General features: G+C 49.8%; 12 non-coding genes and 3 pseudogenes across 12 annotated transcripts; all 15 read right to left on the bottom strand.

Annotated features, from left to right (window-relative positions):
- Window positions 1-518: 518 nt before the first annotated feature.
- LOC148292234 (5S ribosomal RNA) lies at window positions 519-637 on the bottom strand. Its single transcript, XR_015827115.1, has one exon. It is a non-coding gene; the product is annotated as a 5S ribosomal RNA (ribosomal RNA).
- A 2,526-nt stretch (window positions 638-3,163) lies between these two features.
- LOC148292235 (5S ribosomal RNA) lies at window positions 3,164-3,282 on the bottom strand. The gene has a single exon (XR_015827116.1). It is a non-coding gene; the product is annotated as a 5S ribosomal RNA (ribosomal RNA).
- Window positions 3,283-5,217: 1,935 nt separating this feature from the next.
- On the bottom strand, window positions 5,218-5,336 carry LOC148292236 (5S ribosomal RNA). Its single transcript, XR_015826955.1, has one exon. It is a non-coding gene; the product is annotated as a 5S ribosomal RNA (ribosomal RNA).
- A 1,935-nt stretch (window positions 5,337-7,271) lies between these two features.
- On the bottom strand, window positions 7,272-7,390 carry LOC148292237 (5S ribosomal RNA). Its single transcript, XR_015827552.1, has one exon. It is a non-coding gene; the product is annotated as a 5S ribosomal RNA (ribosomal RNA).
- Window positions 7,391-8,734: 1,344 nt separating this feature from the next.
- Window positions 8,735-8,853, bottom strand: LOC148292238 (5S ribosomal RNA). The gene has a single exon (XR_015826912.1). It is a non-coding gene; the product is annotated as a 5S ribosomal RNA (ribosomal RNA).
- Window positions 8,854-9,626: 773 nt separating this feature from the next.
- Window positions 9,627-9,745, bottom strand: LOC148292239 (5S ribosomal RNA). Its single transcript, XR_015826962.1, has one exon. It is a non-coding gene; the product is annotated as a 5S ribosomal RNA (ribosomal RNA).
- A 773-nt stretch (window positions 9,746-10,518) lies between these two features.
- LOC148292240 (5S ribosomal RNA) lies at window positions 10,519-10,637 on the bottom strand. Its single transcript, XR_015826975.1, has one exon. It is a non-coding gene; the product is annotated as a 5S ribosomal RNA (ribosomal RNA).
- A 772-nt stretch (window positions 10,638-11,409) lies between these two features.
- LOC148292241 (5S ribosomal RNA) lies at window positions 11,410-11,528 on the bottom strand. Its single transcript, XR_015827531.1, has one exon. It is a non-coding gene; the product is annotated as a 5S ribosomal RNA (ribosomal RNA).
- A 1,567-nt stretch (window positions 11,529-13,095) lies between these two features.
- On the bottom strand, window positions 13,096-13,214 carry LOC148292242 (5S ribosomal RNA; annotated as a pseudogene).
- Window positions 13,215-13,987: 773 nt separating this feature from the next.
- Window positions 13,988-14,106, bottom strand: LOC148292243 (5S ribosomal RNA). Its single transcript, XR_015827543.1, has one exon. It is a non-coding gene; the product is annotated as a 5S ribosomal RNA (ribosomal RNA).
- Window positions 14,107-14,859: 753 nt separating this feature from the next.
- LOC148292244 (5S ribosomal RNA) lies at window positions 14,860-14,978 on the bottom strand. The gene has a single exon (XR_015827554.1). It is a non-coding gene; the product is annotated as a 5S ribosomal RNA (ribosomal RNA).
- A 753-nt stretch (window positions 14,979-15,731) lies between these two features.
- On the bottom strand, window positions 15,732-15,850 carry LOC148292245 (5S ribosomal RNA). Its single transcript, XR_015827565.1, has one exon. It is a non-coding gene; the product is annotated as a 5S ribosomal RNA (ribosomal RNA).
- Window positions 15,851-17,417: 1,567 nt separating this feature from the next.
- On the bottom strand, window positions 17,418-17,536 carry LOC148292246 (5S ribosomal RNA; annotated as a pseudogene).
- A 773-nt stretch (window positions 17,537-18,309) lies between these two features.
- Window positions 18,310-18,428, bottom strand: LOC148292247 (5S ribosomal RNA). Its single transcript, XR_015827576.1, has one exon. It is a non-coding gene; the product is annotated as a 5S ribosomal RNA (ribosomal RNA).
- A 1,567-nt stretch (window positions 18,429-19,995) lies between these two features.
- LOC148292248 (5S ribosomal RNA) lies at window positions 19,996-20,114 on the bottom strand (annotated as a pseudogene).
- Between the last annotated feature and the right edge of the window lie 428 nt (window positions 20,115-20,542).

The following is a 20,542-nucleotide window of genomic DNA, read 5'->3' on the forward strand; positions in this document are numbered from 1 at the left end:
AACAACCCCAATAATTTCGGCAGTGGGCGTCGAGTCCTGTTGTTTTTTCGCTTTCGTTCGTTTGCGGTGCCCGGTTAATTGGAGACGAGCTCCACGGGGTGATGTAGGACAGATGGCGTAAGTTATTGGAGAGGAGCTGGACCGACGCGCGTGCAACGGCAAATCGGGCAAACCGCTGATCTGGGCTCCGACCTCAGAATTGGGCCCACGAACCGTCGATTCGAAGGCAACGGCGTCGCGAGTAAAACTCGTTGCGTTGCCATGAGTCGTGGGCTTTTTCGGGCATCCGACGTCGTTTACTAGCCCGAAATCCAGTTTTTGAAGTTTTTGGTAACTGTGTTATTTTCCTATTTTAATTCCTTCGTTAATCCTAGGCTTTCTAGGAGTATTTAATCATAGTGTGCCCCTATTGTCACGCTGCGCCAAGGGGTCGTGATAAAACAAAGACTTCCAGATGAATAAGATGACGGAATGCAAACGCCCACGACAATTGAAACGTCCACAAGGCAAAAAAAGAAGGGATGCAACACGAGGACTTCCCAGGAGGTCACCCATCCTAGTACTACTCTCGCCCAAACTCGCTAAACTTCGGAGTTTTGATGGGATCCGGTGCATGTGAGTTGGTATGATCGCATCCGTTAGCTTATAACGCCTAAAAGTATATAAGCTACGTTTGAGCCATGCCATATGACCATGGGTTGGCTATCCAACACCCCCCGCATGAAATGGCATGGCCTGTCAAGCCTTGTCGTCGCCACACCTACCATGTGTCGCGCGCAGGCCCGCCGAACTGCCGGTTCCGATCGGCTGTGGGGCCTACCTTACGATAATTGAACCAAAATAAAAAACACAAAAAAACTGACAACGTTAAGAACAACCCCAATAATTTCGGCAGTGGGCGTCGAGTCCTGTTGTTTTTTCGCTTTCGTTCGTTTGCGGTGCCCGGTTAATTGGAGACGAGCTCCACGGGGTGATGTAGGACAGATGGCGTAAGTTATTGGAGAGGAGCTGGACCGACGCGCGTGCAACGGCAAATCGGGCAAACCGCTGATCTGGGCTCCGACCTCAGAATTGGGCTCACGAACCGTCGATTCGAAGGCAACGGCGTCGCGAGTAAAACTCATCGCATTGCCATGAGTTGTGGGCTTTTTCGGGCATCCGACGTCGTTTACTAGCCCGAAATCCAGTTTTTGAAGTTTTTGGAAACTGTGTTATTTTCCAATTTTAATTCCTTCGTTAATCCTAGGCTTTCTAGGAGTATTTAATCATAGTGTGCCCCGATTGTCACGCTGCGCCAAGGGGTCGTGATAAAACAAAGACATCCAGATGAATAAGATGACGGAAAGCAAATGCCCACGATAATTGAAACGTCAACAAGGCAAAAAAAGAAGGGATGCAACACGACTACTTCCCAGGAGGTCACCCATCCTAGTACTACTCTCGCCAAAACTGACAACGTTAAGAACAACCCCAATAATTTCGGCAGTGGGCGTCGAGTCCTGCTGTTTTTTCTCTTTCGTTCATTTGCGGTGCCCGGTTAATTGGAGACGAGCTCCACGGGGTGATGTAGGACAGATGGCGTAAGTTATTGGAGAGGAGCTGGACCGACGCGCGTGCAACGGCAAATCGGGCAAACCGCTGATCTGGGCTCCGACCTCAGAATTGGGCCCACGAACCGTCGATTCGAAGGCAACGGCGTCGCGAGTAAAACTCATTGCGTTGCCTTGAGTCGTGGGCTTTTTCGGGCATCCGACGTCGTTTACTAGCCCGAAATCCAGTTTTTGAAGTGTTTGGTAACTGTGTTATTTTCCTATTTTAATTCCTTCGTTAATCCTAGGCTTTCTAGGAGTATTTAATCATAGTGTGCCCCGATTGTCACGCTGCGCCAAGGGGTCGTGATAAAACAAAGACATCCAGATGAATAAGATGACGGAAAGCAAACGCCCACGACAATTGAAACGTCAACAAGGCAAAAAAAGAAGGGATGCAACACGACTACTTCCCAGGAGGTCACCCATCCTAGTACTACTCTCGCCAAAACTGACAACGTTAAGAACAATCCCAATAATTTCGGCAGTGGGCGTCGAGTCCTGCTGTTTTTTCGCTTTCGTTCGTTTGCGGTGCCCGGTTAATTGGAGACGAGCTCCACGGGGTGATGTAGGACAGATGGCGTAAGTTATTGGAGAGGAGCTGGACCGACGCGCGTGCAACGGCAAATCGGGCAAACCTCTGATCTGGGCTCCGACCTCAGAATTGGGCCCACGAACCGTCGATTCGAAGGCAACGGCGTCGCGAGTAAAACTCATTGTGTTGCCTTGAGTCGTGGGCTTTTTCGGGCATCCGACGTCGTTTACTAGCCCGCAATCCAGTTTTTGAAGTTTTTGGTAACTGTGTTATTTTCCTATTTTAATTCCTTCGTTAATCCTAGGCTTTCTAGGAGTATTTAATCATAGTGTGCCCCGATTGTCACGCTGCGCCAAGGGGTCGTGATAAAACAAAGACATCCAGATGAATAAGATGACGGAAAGCAAACGCCCACGACAATTGAAACGTCAACAAGGCAAAAAAAGAAGGGATGCAACACGAGGACTTCCCAGGAGGTCACCCATCCTAGTACTACTCTCGCCAAAACTGACAACGTTAAGAACAACCCCAATAATTTCGGCAGTGGGCGTCGAGTCCTGCTGTTTTTTCGCTTTCGTTCGTTTGCGGTGCCCGGTTAATTGGAGACGAGCTCCACGGGGTGATGTAGGACAGATGGCGTAAGTTATTGGAGAGGAGCTGGACCGACGCGCGTGCAACGGCAAATCGGGCAAACCTCTGATCTGGGCTCCGACCTCAGAATTGGGCCCACGAACCGTCGATTCGAAGGCAACGGCGTCGCGAGTAAAACTCATTGCGTTGCCATGAGTCGTGGACTTTTTCGGGCATCCGACGTCGTTTACTAGCCCGAAATCCAGTTTTTGAAGTTTTTGGTAACTGTGTTATTTTCCTATTTTAATTCCTTCGTTAATCCTAGGCTTTCTAGGAGTATTTAATCATAGTGTGCCCCGATTGTCACGCTGCGCCAAGGGGTCGTGATAAAACAAAGACATCCAGATGAGTAAGATGACGGAATGCAAACGCCCACGACAATTGAAACGTCCACAAGGCAAAAAAAGAAGGGATGCAACACGAGGACTTCCCAGGAGGTCACCCATCCTAGTACTACTCTCGCCCAAACTCGCTAAACTTCGGAGTTTTGATGGGATCCGGTGCATGTGAGTTGGTATGATCGCATCCGTTAGCTTATAACGCCTAAAAGTATATAAGCTACGTTTGAGCCATGCCATATGACCATGGGTTGGCTATCCAACACCCCCCGCATGAAATGGCATGGCCTGTCAAGCCTTGTCGTCGCCACCCCTACCATGTGTCGCGCGCAGGCCCGCCGAACTGCCGGTTCCGATCGGCTGTGGGGCCTACCTTACGATAATTGAACCAAAACAAAAAACACAAAAAAACTGACAACGTTAAGAACAACCCCAATAATTTCGGCAGTGGGCGTCGAGTCCTGTTGTTTTTTCGCTTTCGTTCGTTTGCGGTGCCCGGTTAATTGGAGACGAGCTCCACGGGGTGATGTAGGACAGATGGCGTAAGTTATTGGAGAGGAGCTGGACCGACGCGCGTGCAACGGCAAATCGGGCAAACCGCTGATCTGGGCTCCGACCTCAGAATTGGGCCCACGAACCGTCGATTCGAAGGCAACGGCGTCGCGAGTAAAACTCGTTGCGTTGCCATGAGTCGTGGGCTTTTTCGGGCATCCGACGTCGTTTACTAGCCCGAAATCCAGTTTTTGAAGTTTTTGGTAACTGTGTTATTTTCCTATTTTAATTCCTTCGTTAATCCTAGGCTTTCTAGGAGTATTTAATCATAGTGTGCCCCGATTGTCACGCTGCGCCAAGGGGTCGTGATAAAACAAAGACATCCAGATGAATAAGATGACGGAAAGCAAACGCCCACGACAATTGAAACGTCAACAAGGCAAAAAAAGAAGGGATGCAACACGAGGACTTCCCAGGAGGTCACCCATCCTAGTACTACTCTCGCCAAAACTGACAACGTTAAGAACAACCCCAATAATTTCGGCAGTGGGCGTCGAGTCCTGCTGTTTTTTCGCTTTCGTTCGTTTGCGGTGCCCGGTTAATTGGAGACGAGCTCCACGGGGTGATGTAGGACAGATGGCGTAAGTTATTGGAGAGGAGCTGGACCGACGCGCGTGCAACGGCAAATCGGGCAAACCGCTGATCTGGGCTCCGACCTCAGAATTGGGCCCACGAACCGTCGATTCGAAGGCAACGGCGTCGCGAGTAAAACTCATTGCGTTGCCCTGAGTCGTGGGCTTTTTCGGGCATCCGACGTCGTTTACTAGCCCGAAATCCAGTTTTTGAAGTTTTTGGTAACTGTGTTATTTTCCTATTTTAATTCCTTCGTTAATCCTAGGCTTTCTAGGAGTATTTAATCATAGTGTGCCCCGATTGTCACGCTGCGCCAAGGGGTCGTGATAAAACAAAGACATCCAGATGAATAAGATGACGGAAAGCAAACGCCCACGACAATTGAAACGTCAACAAGGCAAAAAAAGAAGGGATGCAACACGAGGACTTCCCAGGAGGTCACCCATCCTAGTACTACTCTCGCCAAAACTGACAACGTTAAGAACAACCCCAATAATTTCGGCAGTGGGCGTCGAGTCCTGCTGTTTTTTCGCTTTCGTTCGTTTGCGGTGCCCGGTTAATTGGAGACGAGCTCCACGGGGTGATGTAGGACAGATGGCGTAAGTTATTGGAGAGGAGCTGGACCGACGCGCGTGCAACGGCAAATCGGGCAAACCGCTGATCTGGGCTCCGACCTCAGAATTGGGCCCACGAACCGTCGATTCGAAGGCAACGGCGTCGCGAGTAAAACTCATTGCGTTGCCATGAGTCGTGGGCTTTTTCGGGCATCCGACGTCGTTTACTAGCCCGAAATCCAGTTTTTGAAGTTTTTGGTAACTGTGTTATTTTCCTATTTTAACTCCTTCGTTAATCCTAGGCTTTCTAGGAGTATTTAATCATAGTGTGCCCCGATTGTCACGCTGCGCCAAGGGGTCGTGATAAAACAAAGACATCCAGATGAATAAGATGACGGAAAGCAAACGCCCACGACAATTGAAATGTCAACAAGGCAAAAAAAGAAGGGATGCAACACGAGGACTTCCCAGGAGGTCACCCATCCTAGTACTACTCTCGCCCAAACTCGCTTAAGTTCGGAGTTCTGATGGGATCCGGTGCATGTGAGTTGGTATGATCGCATCCGTTAGCTTATAACGCCTAAAAGTATATAAGCCACGTTTGAGCCATGCCATACGACCATGGGTTGGCTATCCAACGCCCCCCGCATGAAATGGCATGGCCTGTCAAGCCTTGTCGTCGCCACCCCTACCACGTGTCGCGCGCAGGCCTGCCGAACTGCCGGTTCCGATCGGCTGTGGGGCCTACCTCACGATAATTGAACCAAAACAAAAAAAACAAAAAAACTGACAACGTTAAGAACAACCCCAATAATTTCGGCAGTGGGCGTCGAGTCCTGCTGTTTTTTCGCTTTCGTTCGTTTGCGGTGCCCGGTTAATTGGAGACGAGCTCCACGGGGTGATGTAGGACAGATGGCGTAAGTTATTGGAGAGGAGCTGGACCGACGCGCGTGCAACGGCAAATCGGGCAAACCGCTGATCTGGGCTCCGACCTCAGAATTGGGCCCACGAACCGTCGATTCGAAGCCAACGGCGTCGCGAGTAAAACTCATTGCGTTGCCATGAGTCGTGGGCTTTTTCGGGCATCCGACGTCGTTTACTAGCCCGAAATCCAGTTTTTGAAGTTTTTGGTAACTGTGTTATTTTTCTATTTTAATTCCTTCGTTAATCCTAGTCTTTCTAGGAGTATTTAATCATAGTGTGCCCCGATTATCACGCTGCGCCAAGTGGTCGTGATAAAACAAAGACATCCAGATGAATAAGATGACGGAAAGCAAACGCCCACGACAATTGAAACGTCAACAAGGCAAAAAAAGAAGGGATGCAACACGAGGACTTCCCAGGAGGTCACCCATCCCAGTACTACTCTCGCCAAAACTGACAACGTTAAGAACAACCCCAATAATTTCGGCAGTGGGCGTCGAGTCCTGTTGTTTTTTCGCTTTCGTTCGTTTGCGGTGCCCGGTTAATTGGAGACGAGCTCCACGGGGTGATGTAGGACAGATGGCGTAAGTTATTGGAGAGGAGCTGGACCGACGCGCGTGCAATGGCAAATCGGGCAAACCGCTGATCTGGGCTCCGACCTCAGAATTGGGCCCACGAACCGTCGATTCGAAGGCAACGGCGTCACGAGTAAAACTCATTGCGCTGCCATGAGTCGTGGGCTTTTTCGGTCATCCGACGTCGTTTACTAGCCCGAAATCCAGTTTTTAAAGTTTTTGGTAACTGTGTTATTTTCCTATTTTAATTCCTTCGTTAATCCTAGGCTTTCTAGGAGTATTTAATCATAGTGTGCCCCGATTGTCACGCTGCGCCAAGGGGTCGTGATAAAACAAAGACATCCAGATGAATAAGATGACGGAAAGCAAACGCCCACGACAATTGAAACGTCAACAAGGCAAAAAAAGAAGGGATGCAACACGAGGACTTCCCAGGAGGTCACCCATCCTAGTACTACTCTCGCCAAAACTGACAACGTTAAGAACAACCCCAATAATTTCGGCAGTGGGCGTCGAGTCCTGTTGTTTTTTCGCTTTCGTTCGTTTGCGGTGCCCGGTTAATTGGAGACGAGCTCCACGGGGTGATGTAGGACAGATGGCGTAAGTTATTGGAGAGGAGCTGGACCGACGCGCGTGCAATGGCAAATCGGGCAAACCGCTGATCTGGGCTCCGACCTCAGAATTGGGCCCACGAACCGTCGATTCGAAGGCAACGGCGTCACGAGTAAAACTCATTGCGCTGCCATGAGTCGTGGGCTTTTTCGGGCATCCGACGTCGTTTACTAGCCCGAAATCCAGTTTTTGAAGTTTTTGGTAACTGTATTATTTTCCTATTTTAATTCCTTCGTTAATCCTAGGCTTTCTAAGAGTATTTAATCATAGTGTGCCCCGATTGTCACGCTGCGCCAAGGGGTCGTGATAAAACAAAGACATCCAGATGAATAAGATGACGGAAAGCAAACGCCCACGACAATTGAAACGTCAACAAGGCAAAAAAAGAAGGGATGCAACACGAGGACTTCCCAGGAGGTCACCCATCCTAGTACTACTCTCGCCCAAACTCGCTTAACTTCGGAGTTCTGATGGGATCCGGTGCATGTGAGTTGGTATGATCGCATCCGTTAGCTTATAACGCCTAAAAGTATATAAGCCACGTTTGAGCCATGCCATATGACCATGGGTTGGCTATCCAACGCCCCCCGCATGAAATGGCATGGCCTGTCAAGCCTTGTCGTCGCCACCCCTACCACGTGTCGCGCGCAGGCCTGCCGAACTGCCGGTTCCGATCGGCTGTGGAGCCTACCTTACGATAATTGAACCAAAACAAAAAAAACAAAAAAACTGACAACGTTAAGAACAACCCCAATAATTTCGGCAGTGGGCGTCGAGTCCTGTTGTCTTTTCGCTTTCGTTCGTTTGCGGTGCCCGGTTAATTGGAGACGAGCTCCACGGGGTGATGTAGGACAGATGGCGTAAGTTATTGGAGAGGAGCTGGACCGACGCGCGTGCAACGGCAAATCGGGCAAACCGCTGATCTGGGCTCCGACCTCAGAATTGGGCCCACGAACCGTCGATTCGAAGGCAACGGCGTCGCGAGTAAAACTCATTGCGTTGCCCTGAGTCGTGGGCTTTTTCGGGCATCCGACGTCGTTTACTAGCCCGAAATCCAGTTTTTAAAGTTTTTGGTAACTGTGTTATTTTCCTATTTTAATTCCTTCGTTAATCCTAGGCTTTCTAGGAGTATTTAATCATAGTGTGCCCCGATTGTCACGCTGCGCCAAGGGGTCGTGATAAAACAAAGACATCCAGATGAATAAGATGACGGAAAGCAAACGCCCACGACAATTGAAACGTCAACAAGGCAAAAAAAGAAGGGATGCAACACGAGGACTTCCCAGGAGGTCACCCATCCTAGTACTACTCTCGCCAAAACTGACAACGTTAAGAACAACCCCAATAATTTCGGCAGTGGGCGTCGAGTCCTGTTGTTTTTTCGCTTTCGTTCGTTTGCGGTGCCCGGTTAATTGGAGACGAGCTCCACGGGGTGATGTAGGACAGATGGCGTAAGTTATTGGAGAGGAGCTGGACCGACGCGCGTGCAATGGCAAATCGGGCAAACCGCTGATCTGGGCTCCGACCTCAGAATTGGGCCCACGAACCGTCGATTCGAAGGCAACGGCGTCACGAGTAAAACTCATTGCGCTGCCATGAGTCGTGGGCTTTTTCGGGCATCCGACGTCGTTTACTAGCCCGAAATCCAGTTTTTGAAGTTTTTGGTAACTGTATTATTTTCCTATTTTAATTCCTTCGTTAATCCTAGGCTTTCTAGGAGTATTTAATCATAGTGTGCCCCGATTGTCACGCTGCGCCAAGGGGTCGTGATAAAACAAAGACATCCAGATGAATAAGATGACGGAAAGCAAACGCCCACGACAATTGAAACGTCAACAAGGCAAAAAAAGAAGGGATGCAACACGAGGACTTCCCAAGAGGTCACCCATCCTAGTACTACTCTCGCCCGAACTCGCTTAACTTCGGAGTTCTGATGGGATCCGGGGCATGTGAGTTGGTATGATCGCATCCGTTAGCTTATAACGCCTAAAAGTATATAAGCCACGTTTGAGCCATGCCATATGACCATGGGTTGGCTATCCAACTCCCCCCGCATGAAATGGGATGCCGTCGCATGAAATGGCATGGCCTGTCAGGGCTTGTCGTCGCCACCCCTACCATGTGTCGCGCGCAGGCCTGCCGAACTGCCGGTTCCGATCGGCTGTGGGGCCTGCCTTACGATAATTGAACCAAAACAAAAAAAACAAAAAAACTGACAACGTTAAGAACAACCCCAATAATTTCGGCAGTGGGCGTCGAGTCCTGCTGTTTTTTCGCTTTCGTTCGTTTGCGGTGCCCGGTTAATTGGAGACGAGCTCCACGGGGTGATGTAGGACAGATGGCGTAAGTTATTGGAGAGGAGCTGGACCGACGCGCGTGCAACGGCAAATCGGGCAAACCGCTGATCTGGGCTCCGACCTCAGAATTGGGCCCACGAACCGTCGATTCGAAGGCAACGGCGTCGCGAGTAAAACTCATTGCGTTGCCATGAGTCGTGGGCTTTTTCGGGCATCCGACGTCGTTTACTAGCCCGAAATCCAGTTTTTGAAGTTTTTGGTAACTGTATTATTTTCCTATTTTAATTCCTTCGTTAATCCTAGGCTTTCTAGGATTATTTAATCATAGTGTGCCCCGATTGTCACGCTGCGCCAAGGGGTCGTGATAAAACAAAGACATCCAGATGAATAAGATGACGGAAAGCAAACGCCCACGACAATTGAAACGTCAACAAGGCAAAAAAAGAAGGGATGCAACACGAGGACTTCCCAGGAGGTCACCCATCCTAGTACTACTCTCGCCCAAACTCGCTTAACATCGGAGTTCTGATGGGATCCGGCGCATGTGAGTTGGTATGATCGCATCCGTTAGCTTATAACGCCTAAAAGTATATAAGCCACGTTTGAGCCATGCCATATGACCATGGGTTGGCTATCCAACTCCCCCCGCATGAAATGGGATGCCGTCGCATGAAATGGCATGGCCTGTCAGGGCTTGTCGTCGCCACCCCTACCATGTGTCGCGCGCAGGCCTGCCGAACTGCCGGTTCCGATCGGCTGTGGGGCCTACCTTACGATAATTGAACCAAAACAAAAAAAACAAAAAAACTGACAACGTTAAGAACAACCCCGATAATTTCGGCAGTGGGCGTCGAGTCCTGCTGTTTTTTCACTTTCATTCGTTTGCGGTGCCCGGTTAATTGGAGATGAGCTCCACGGGGTGATGTAGGACAGATGGCGTAAGTTATTGGAGAGGAGCTGGACCGACGCGCGTGCAACGGCAAATCGGGCAAACCGCTGATCTGGGCTCCGACCTCAGAATTGGGCCCACGAACCGTCGATTCGAAGGCAACGGCGTCGCGAGTAAAACTCATTGCATTGCCATGAGTCGTGGGCTTTTTCGGGCATCCGACGTCGTTTACTAGCCCGAAATCCAGTTTTTGAAGTTTTTGGTAACTGTGTTATTTTCCTATTTTAATTCCTTCGTTAATCCTAGGCTTTCTAGGAGTATTTAATCATAGTGTGCCCCGATTGTCACGCTGCGCCAAGGGGTTGTGATAAAACAAAGACATCCAGATGAATAAGATGACGGAAAGCAAACGCCCACGACAATTAAAACGTCAACAAGGCAAAAAATGAAGGGATGCAACACGAGGACTTCCCAGGAGGTCACCCATCCTAGTACTACTCTCGCCCAAACTCGCTTAACTTCGGAGTTCTGATGGGATCCGGTGCATGTGAGTTGGTATGATGGCATCCGTTAGCTTATAACGCCTAAAAGTATATAAGCCACGTTTGAGCCATGCCATATGACCATGGGTTGGACATCCAACGCCCCCCGCATGAAATGGGATGCCGTCGCATGAAATAGCATGGCCTGTAGGGCTTGTCGTCGCCACCCCTACCATGTGTCACGCGCAGGCCTGCCGAACTGCCGGTTCCGATCAGCTGTGGGGCCTACCTTACGATAATTGAACCAAAACAAAAAAAACAAAAAAATTGACAACGTTAAGAACAACCCCAATAATTTCGGCAGTGGGCGTCGAGTCCTGTTGTTTTTTCGCTTTCGTTCGTTTGCGGTTCCCGGTTAATTGGAGACGAGCTCCACGGGGTGATGTAGGACAGATGGCGTAAGTTATTGGAGAGGAGCTGGACCGACGCGCGTGCAACAGAAAATCGGGCAAACCGCTGATCTGGGCTCCGACCTCAGAATTGGGCCCACGAACCGTCGATTCGAAGGCAACGGCGTCGCGAGTAAAACTCATTGCGTTGCCATGATTCGTAGGCCTTTTCGGGCATCCGACGTCGTTTACTAGCCCGAAATCCAATTTTTGAAGTTTTTGGTAACTGTGTTATTTTCCTATTTTAATTCCTTCGTTAATCCTAGGCTTTCTAGGAGTATTTAATCATAGTGTGCCCCGATTGTCACGCTGCGCCAAGGGGTCGTGATAAAACAAAGACATCCAGATGAATAAGATGACGGAAAGCAAACGCCCACGACAATTGAAACGTCAACAAGGCAAAAAAAGAAGGGATGCAACACGAGGACTTCCCAGGAGGTCACCCATCCTAGTACTACTCCCGCCCAAACTCGCTTAACTTCGGAGTTCTGATGGGATCCGGTGCATGTGAGTTGGTATGATCGCATCCGTTAGCTTATAACGCCTAAAAGTATATAAGCCACGTTTGAGCCATGATATATGACCATGGGTTGGCTATCCAATGCCACCCGCATGAAATGGCATGGCCTGTCAGGGCTTGTCGTCGCCACCCCTACCATGTGTCGCGCGCAGGCCTGCCGAACTGCCGGTTCCGATCGGCTGTGGGGCCTACCTTACGATAATTGAACCAAAACAAAAAAAACAAAAAAACTGACAACGTTAAGAACAACCCCAAGAATTTCGGCAGTGGGCGTCGAGTCCTGTTGGTTTTTCCCTTTCGTTCGTTTGCGGTGCCCGGTTAATTGGAGACGAGCTCCACGGGGTGATGTAGGACAGATGGCGTAAGTTATTGGAGAGGAGCTGGATCGACGCGCGTGCAACGGCAACTCGGGCAAACCGCTGATCTGGGCTCCGACCTCAGAATTGGGCCCACGAACCGTCGATTCGAAGGCAACGGCGTCGCGAGTAAAACTCATTGCGCTGCCATGAGTCGTGGGCTTTTTCGGGCATCCGACGTCGTTTACTAGCCCGAAATCCAGTTTTTGAAATTTTTGGTAACTGTGTTATTTTCCTATTTTAATTCCTTCGTTAATCCTAGGCTTTCTAGGAGTATTTAATCATAGTGTGCCCCGATTGTCACGCTGCGCCAAGGGGTCGTGATAAAACAAAGACATCCAGATGAATAAGATGACGGAAAGCAAACGCCCACGACAATTAAAACGCCAACAAGGCAAAAAAAGAAGGGATGCAACACGAGGACTTCCCAGGAGGTCACCCATCCTTAACTTCGGAGTTCTGATGGGATCCGGTGCATGTGAGTTGGTATGATCGCATCCGTTAGCTTATAACGCCTAAAAGTATATAAGCCACGTTTGAGCCATGCCATATGACCATGGGTTGGCTATCCAACGCCCCCCGCATGAAATGGGATGCCGTCGCATGAAATGGCATGGCCTGTCAGGGCTTGTCGTCGCCACCCCTACCATGTGTCGCGCGCAGGCCTGCCGAACTGCCGGTTCCGATCGGCTGTGGGGCCTACCTTACGATAATTGAACCAAAACAAAAAAAAAAAAAAACTGACAACGTTAAGAATAACCCCAATAATTTCGGCAGTGGGCGTCGAGTCCTGTTGTTTTTTCGCTTTCGTTCGTTTGCGGTGCCCGGTTAATTGGAGACGACCTCCACGGGGTGATGTAGGACAGATGGCGTAAGTTATTGGAGAGGAGCTGGACCGACGCGCGTGCAACGGCAAATCGGGCAAACCGCTGATCTGGGCTCCGACCTCAGAATTGGGCCCACGAACCGTCGATTCGAAGGCAACGGCGTTGCGAGTAAAACTCATTGCGTCGCCTGTTTTTGAAGTTTTTGGTAACTGTGTTATTTTCCTATTTTAATTCCTTCGTTAATCCTAGGCTTTCTAGGAGTATTTAATCATAGTGTGCCCCGATTGTCACGCTGCGCCAAGGGGTCGTGATAAAACAAAGACATCCAGATGAATAAGATGACGGAAAGCAAACGCCCACGACAATTGAAACGTCAACAAGGCAAAAAAAGAAGAGATGCAACACGAGGACTTCCCAGGAGGTCACCCATCCTAGTTCTACTCTCGCCCAAACTCGCTTAACTTTGGAGTTCTGATGGGATCCGGTGCAGGTGAGTTGGTATGATCGCATCCGTTAGCTTATAACGCCTAAAAGTATATAAGCCACGTTTGAGCCATGCCATATGACCATGGGTTGGCTATCCAACGCCCCCCGCATGAAATGGGATGCCGTCGCATGAAATGGCATGGCCTGTCAGGGCTTGTCGTCGCCACCCCTACCATGTGTCGCGCGCAGGCCTGCCGAACTGCCGTTTCCGATCGGCTGTGGGGCCTACCTTACGATAATTGAACCAAAACAAAAAAAACAAAAAAACTGACAACGTTAAGAACAACCCCAATAATTTCGGCAGTGGGCGTCGAGCCCTGTTGTTTTTTCGCTTTCGTTCGTTTGCGGTGCCCGGTTAATTGGAGACGAGCTCCACGGGGTGATGTAGGACAGATGGCGTAAGTTATTGGAGAGGAGCTGGACCGACGCGCGTGCAACAGAAAATCGGGCAAACCGCTGATCTGGGCTCCGACCTCAGAATTGGGCCCACGAACCGTCGATTCGAAGGCAACGGCGTCGCGAGTAAAACTCATTGCGTTGCCATGATTCGTAGGCCTTTTCGGGCATCCGACGTCGTTTACTAGCCCGAAATCCAATTTTTGAAGTTTTTGGTAACTGTGTTATTTTCCTATTTTAATTCCTTCGTTAATCCTAGGCTTTCTAGGAGTATTTAATCATAGTGTGCCCCGATTGTCACGCTGCGCCAAGGGGTCGTGATAAAACAAAGACATCCAGATGAATAAGATGACGGAAAGCAAACGCCCACGACAATTGAAACGTCAACAAGGCAAAAAAAGAAGGGATGCAACACGAGGACTTCCCAGGAGGTCACCCATCCTAGTACTACTCCCGCCCAAACTCGCTTAACTTCGGAGTTCTGATGGGATCCGGTGCATGTGAGTTGGTATGATCGCATCCGTTAGCTTATAACGCCTAAAAGTATATAAGCCACGTTTGAGCCATGATATATGACCATGGGTTGGCTATCCAATGCCACCCGCATGAAATGGCATGGCCTGTCAGGGCTTGTCGTCGCCACCCCTACCATGTGTCGCGCGCAGGCCTGCCGAACTGCCGGTTCCGATCGGCTGTGGGGCCTACCTTACGATAATTGAACCAAAACAAAAAAAACAAAAAAACTGACAACGTTAAGAACAACCCCAATAATTTCGGCAGTGGGCATCGAGTCCTGCTGTTTTTTCGCTTTCGTTCGTTTGCGGTGCCCGGTTAATTGGAGACGAGCTCCACGGGGTGATGTAGGACAGATGGCGTAAGTTATTGGAGAGGAGCTGGACCGACGCGCGTGCAACAGAAAATCGGGCAAACCGCTGATCTGGGCTCCGACCTCAGAATTGGGCCCACGAACCGTCGATTCGAAGGCAACGGCGTCGCGAGTAAAACTCATTGCGTTGCCATGATTCGTAGGCCTTTTCGGGCATCCGACGTCGTTTACTAGCCCGAAATCCAATTTTTGAAGTTTTTGGTAACTGTGTTATTTTCCTATTTTAATTCCTTCGTTAATCCTAGGCTTTCTAGGAGTATTTAATCATAGTGTGCCCCGATTGTCACGCTGCGCCAAGGGGTCGTGATAAAACAAAGACATCCAGATGAATAAGATGACGGAAAGCAAACGCCTACGACAATTGAAACGTCAACAAGGCAAAAAAAGAAGGGATGCAACACGAGGACTTCCCAGGAGGTCACCCATCCTAGTACTACTCCCGCCCAAACTCGCTTAACTTCGGAGTTCTGATGGGATCCGGTGCATGTGAGTTGGTATGATCGCATCCGTTAGCTTATAACGCCTAAAAGTATATAAGCCACGTTTGAGCCATGATATATGACCATGGGTTGGCTATCCAATGCCACCCGCATGAAATGGCATGGCCTGTCAGGGCTTGTCGTCGCCACCCCTACCATGTGTCGCGCGCAGGCCTGCCGAACTGCCGGTTCCGATCGGCTGTGGGGCCTACCTTACGATAATTGAACCAAAACAAAAAAAACAAAAAAACTGACAACGTTAAGAACAACCCCAAGAATTTCGGCAGTGGGCGTCGAGTCCTGTTGGTTTTTCCCTTTCGTTCGTTTGCGGTGCCCGGTTAATTGGAGACGAGCTCCACGGGGTGATGTAGGACAGATGGCGTAAGTTATTGGAGAGGAGCTGGATCGACGCGCGTGCAACGGCAACTCGGGCAAACCGCTGATCTGGGCTCCGACCTCAGAATTGGGCCCACGAACCGTCGATTCGAAGGCAACGGCGTCGCGAGTAAAACTCATTGCGCTGCCATGAGTCGTGGGCTTTTTCGGGCATCCGACGTCGTTTACTAGCCCGAAATCCAGTTTTTGAAATTTTTGGTAACTGTGTTATTTTCCTATTTTAATTCCTTCGTTAATCCTAGGCTTTCTAGGAGTATTTAATCATAGTGTGCCCCGATTGTCACGCTGCGCCAAGGGGTCGTGATAAAACAAAGACATCCAGATGAATAAGATGACGGAAAGCAAACGCCCACGACAATTAAAACGCCAACAAGGCAAAAAAAGAAGGGATGCAACACGAGGACTTCCCAGGAGGTCACCCATCCTAGTACTACTCCCGCCCAAACTCGCTTAACTTCGGAGTTCTGATGGGATCCGGTGCATGTGAGTTGGTATGATCGCATCCGTTAGCTTATAACGCCTAAAAGTATATAAGCCACGTTTGAGCCATGATATATGACCATGGGTTGGCTATCCAATGCCACCCGCATGAAATGGCATGGCCTGTCAGGGCTTGTCGTCGCCACCCCTACCATGTGTCGCGCGCAGGCCTGCCGAACTGCCGGTTCCGATCGGCTGTGGGGCCTACCTTACGATAATTGAACCAAAACAAAAAAAACAAAAAAACTGACAACGTTAAGAACAACCCCAAGAATTTCGGCAGTGGGCGTCGAGTCCTGTTGGTTTTTCCCTTTCGTTCGTTTGCGGTGCCCGGTTAATTGGAGACGAGCTCCACGGGGTGATGTAGGACAGATGGCGTAAGTTATTGGAGAGGAGCTGGATCGACGCGCGTGCAACGGCAACTCGGGCAAACCGCTGATCTGGGCTCCGACCTCAGAATTGGGCCCACGAACCGTCGATTCGAAGGCAACGGCGTCGCGAGTAAAACTCATTGCGCTGCCATGAGTCGTGGGCTTTTTCGGGCATCCGACGTCGTTTACTAGCCCGAAATCCAGTTTTTGAAATTTTTGGTAACTGTGTTATTTTCCTATTTTAATTCCTTCGTTAATCCTAGGCTTTCTAGGAGTATTTAATCATAGTGTGCCCCGATTGTCACGCTGCGCCAAGGGGTCGTGATAAAACAAAGACATCCAGATGAATAAGATGACGGAAAGCAAACGCCCACGACAATTAAAACGCCAACAAGGCAAAAAAAGAAGGGATGCAACACGAGGACTTCCCAGGAGGTCACCCATCCTTAACTTCGGAGTTCTGATGGGATCCGGTGCATGTGAGTTGGTATGATCGCATCCGTTAGCTTATAACGCCTAAAAGTATATAAGCCACGTTTGAGCCATGCCATATGACCATGGGTTGGCTATCCAACGCCCCCCGCATGAAATGGGATGCCGTCGCATGAAATGGCATGGCCTGTCAGGGCTTGTCGTCGCCACCCCTACCATGTGTCGCGCGCAGGCCTGCCGAACTGCCGGTTCCGATCGGCTGTGGGGCCTACCTTACGATAATTGAACCAAAACAAAAAAAAAAAAAAACTGACAACGTTAAGAATAACCCCAATAATTTCGGCAGTGGGCGTCGAGTCCTGTTGTTTTTTCGCTTTCGTTCGTTTGCGGTGCCCGGTTAATTGGAGACGACCTCCACGGGGTGATGTAGGACAGATGGCGTAAGTTATTGGAGAGGAGCTGGACCGACGCGCGTGCAACGGCAAATCGGGCAAACCGCTGATCTGGGCTCCGACCTCAGAATTGGGCCCACGAACCGTCGATTCGAAGGCAACGGCGTTGCGAGTAAAACTCATTGCGTCGCCTGTTTTTGAAGTTTTTGGTAACTGTGTTATTTTCCTATTTTAATTCCTTCGTTAATCCTAGGCTTTCTAGGAGTATTTAATCATAGTGTGCCCCGATTGTCACGCTGCGCCAAGGGGTCGTGATAAAACAAAGACATCCAGATGAATAAGATGACGGAAAGCAAACGCCCACGACAATTGAAACGTCAACAAGGCAAAAAAAGAAGAGATGCAACACGAGGACTTCCCAGGAGGTCACCCATCCTAGTTCTACTCTCGCCCAAACTCGCTTAACTTTGGAGTTCTGATGGGATCCGGTGCAGGTGAGTTGGTATGATCGCATCCGTTAGCTTATAACGCCTAAAAGTATATAAGCCACGTTTGAGCCATGCCATATGACCATGGGTTGGCTATCCAACGCCCCCCGCATGAAATGGGATGCCGTCGCATGAAATGGCATGGCCTGTCAGGGCTTGTCGTCGCCACCCCTACCATGTGTCGCGCGCAGGCCTGCCGAACTGCCGTTTCCGATCGGCTGTGGGGCCTACCTTACGATAATTGAACCAAAACAAAAAAAACAAAAAAACTGACAACGTTAAGAACAACCCCAATAATTTCGGCAGTGGGCGTCGAGCCCTGTTGTTTTTTCGCTTTCGTTCGTTTGCGGTGCCCGGTTAATTGGAGACGAGCTCCACGGGGTGATGTAGGACAGATGGCGTAAGTTATTGGAGAGGAGCTGGACCGACGCGCGTGCAACAGAAAATCGGGCAAACCGCTGATCTGGGCTCCGACCTCAGAATTGGGCCCACGAACCGTCGATTCGAAGGCAACGGCGTCGCGAGTAAAACTCATTGCGTTGCCATGATTCGTAGGCCTTTTCGGGCATCCGACGTCGTTTACTAGCCCGAAATCCAATTTTTGAAGTTTTTGGTAACTGTGTTATTTTCCTATTTTAATTCCTTCGTTAATCCTAGGCTTTCTAGGAGTATTTAATCATAGTGTGCCCCGATTGTCACGCTGCGCCAAGGGGTCGTGATAAAACAAAGACATCCAGATGAATAAGATGACGGAAAGCAAACGCCCACGACAATTGAAACGTCAACAAGGCAAAAAAAGAAGGGATGCAACACGAGGACTTCCCAGGAGGTCACCCATCCTAGTACTACTCCCGCCCAAACTCGCTTAACTTCGGAGTTCTGATGGGATCCGGTGCATGTGAGTTGGTATGATCGCATCCGTTAGCTTATAACGCCTAAAAGTATATAAGCCACGTTTGAGCCATGATATATGACCATGGGTTGGCTATCCAATGCCACCCGCATGAAATGGCATGGCCTGTCAGGGCTTGTCGTCGCCACCCCTACCATGTGTCGCGCGCAGGCCTGCCGAACTGCCGGTTCCGATCGGCTGTGGGGCCTACCTTACGATAATTGAACCAAAACAAAAAAAACAAAAAAACTGACAACGTTAAGAACAACCCCAAGAATTTCGGCAGTGGGCGTCGAGTCCTGTTGGTTTTTCCCTTTCGTTCGTTTGCGGTGCCCGGTTAATTGGAGACGAGCTCCACGGGGTGATGTAGGACAGATGGCGTAAGTTATTGGAGAGGAGCTGGATCGACGCGCGTGCAACGGCAACTCGGGCAAACCGCTGATCTGGGCTCCGACCTCAGAATTGGGCCCACGAACCGTCGATTCGAAGGCAACGGCGTCGCGAGTAAAACTCATTGCGCTGCCATGAGTCGTGGGCTTTTTCGGGCATCCGACGTCGTTTACTAGCCCGAAATCCAGTTTTTGAAATTTTTGGTAACTGTGTTATTTTCCTATTTTAATTCCTTCGTTAATCCTAGGCTTTCTAGGAGTATTTAATCATAGTGTGCCCCGATTGTCACGCTGCGCCAAGGGGTCGTGATAAAACAAAGACATCCAGATGAATAAGATGACGGAAAGCAAACGCCCACGACAATTAAAACGCCAACAAGGCAAAAAAAGAAGGGATGCAACACGAGGACTTCCCAGGAGGTCACCCATCCTTAACTTCGGAGTTCTGATGGGATCCGGTGCATGTGAGTTGGTATGATCGCATCCGTTAGCTTATAACGCCTAAAAGTATATAAGCCACGTTTGAGCCATGCCATATGACCATGGGTTGGCTATCCAACGCCCCCCGCATGAAATGGGATGCCGTCGCATGAAATGGCATGGCCTGTCAGGGCTTGTCGTCGCCACCCCTACCATGTGTCGCGCGCAGGCCTGCCGAACTGCCGGTTCCGATCGGCTGTGGGGCCTACCTTACGATAATTGAACCAAAACAAAAAAAAAAAAAAACTGACAACGTTAAGAATAACCCCAATAATTTCGGCAGTGGGCGTCGAGTCCTGTTGTTTTTTCGCTTTCGTTCGTTTGCGGTGCCCGGTTAATTGGAGACGACCTCCACGGGGTGATGTAGGACAGATGGCGTAAGTTATTGGAGAGGAGCTGGACCGACGCGCGTGCAACGGCAAATCGGGCAAACCGCTGATCTGGGCTCCGACCTCAGAATTGGGCCCACGAACCGTCGATTCGAAGGCAACGGCGTTGCGAGTAAAACTCATTGCGTCGCCTGTTTTTGAAGTTTTTGGTAACTGTGTTATTTTCCTATTTTAATTCCTTCGTTAATCCTAGGCTTTCTAGGAGTATTTAATCATAGTGTGCCCCGATTGTCACGCTGCGCCAAGGGGTCGTGATAAAACAAAGACATCCAGATGAATAAGATGACGGAAAGCAAACGCCCACGACAATTGAAACGTCAACAAGGCAAAAAAAGAAGAGATGCAACACGAGGACTTCCCAGGAGGTCACCCATCCTAGTTCTACTCTCGCCCAAACTCGCTTAACTTTGGAGTTCTGATGGGATCCGGTGCAGGTGAGTTGGTATGATCGCATCCGTTAGCTTATAACGCCTAAAAGTATATAAGCCACGTTTGAGCCATGCCATATGACCATGGGTTGGCTATCCAACGCCCCCCGCATGAAATGGGATGCCGTCGCATGAAATGGCATGGCCTGTCAGGGCTTGTCGTCGCCACCCCTACCATGTGTCGCGCGCAGGCCTGCCGAACTGCCGTTTCCGATCGGCTGTGGGGCCTACCTTACGATAATTGAACCAAAACAAAAAAAACAAAAAAACTGACAACGTTAAGAACAACCCCAATAATTTCGGCAGTGGGCGTCGAGCCCTGTTGTTTTTTCGCTTTCGTTCGTTTGCGGTGCCCGGTTAATTGGAGACGAGCTCCACGGGGTGATGTAGGACAGATGGCGTAAGTTATTGGAGAGGAGCTGGACCGACGCGCGTGCAACGGCAAATCGGGCAAAC

The sequence above is a fragment of the Prunus avium genome, chromosome 8 (genome assembly GCF_965620075.1).
Source record: "Prunus avium chromosome 8, drPruAviu1.hap1.1, whole genome shotgun sequence".
NCBI classification, from domain to species: domain Eukaryota; kingdom Viridiplantae; phylum Streptophyta; class Magnoliopsida; order Rosales; family Rosaceae; genus Prunus; species Prunus avium.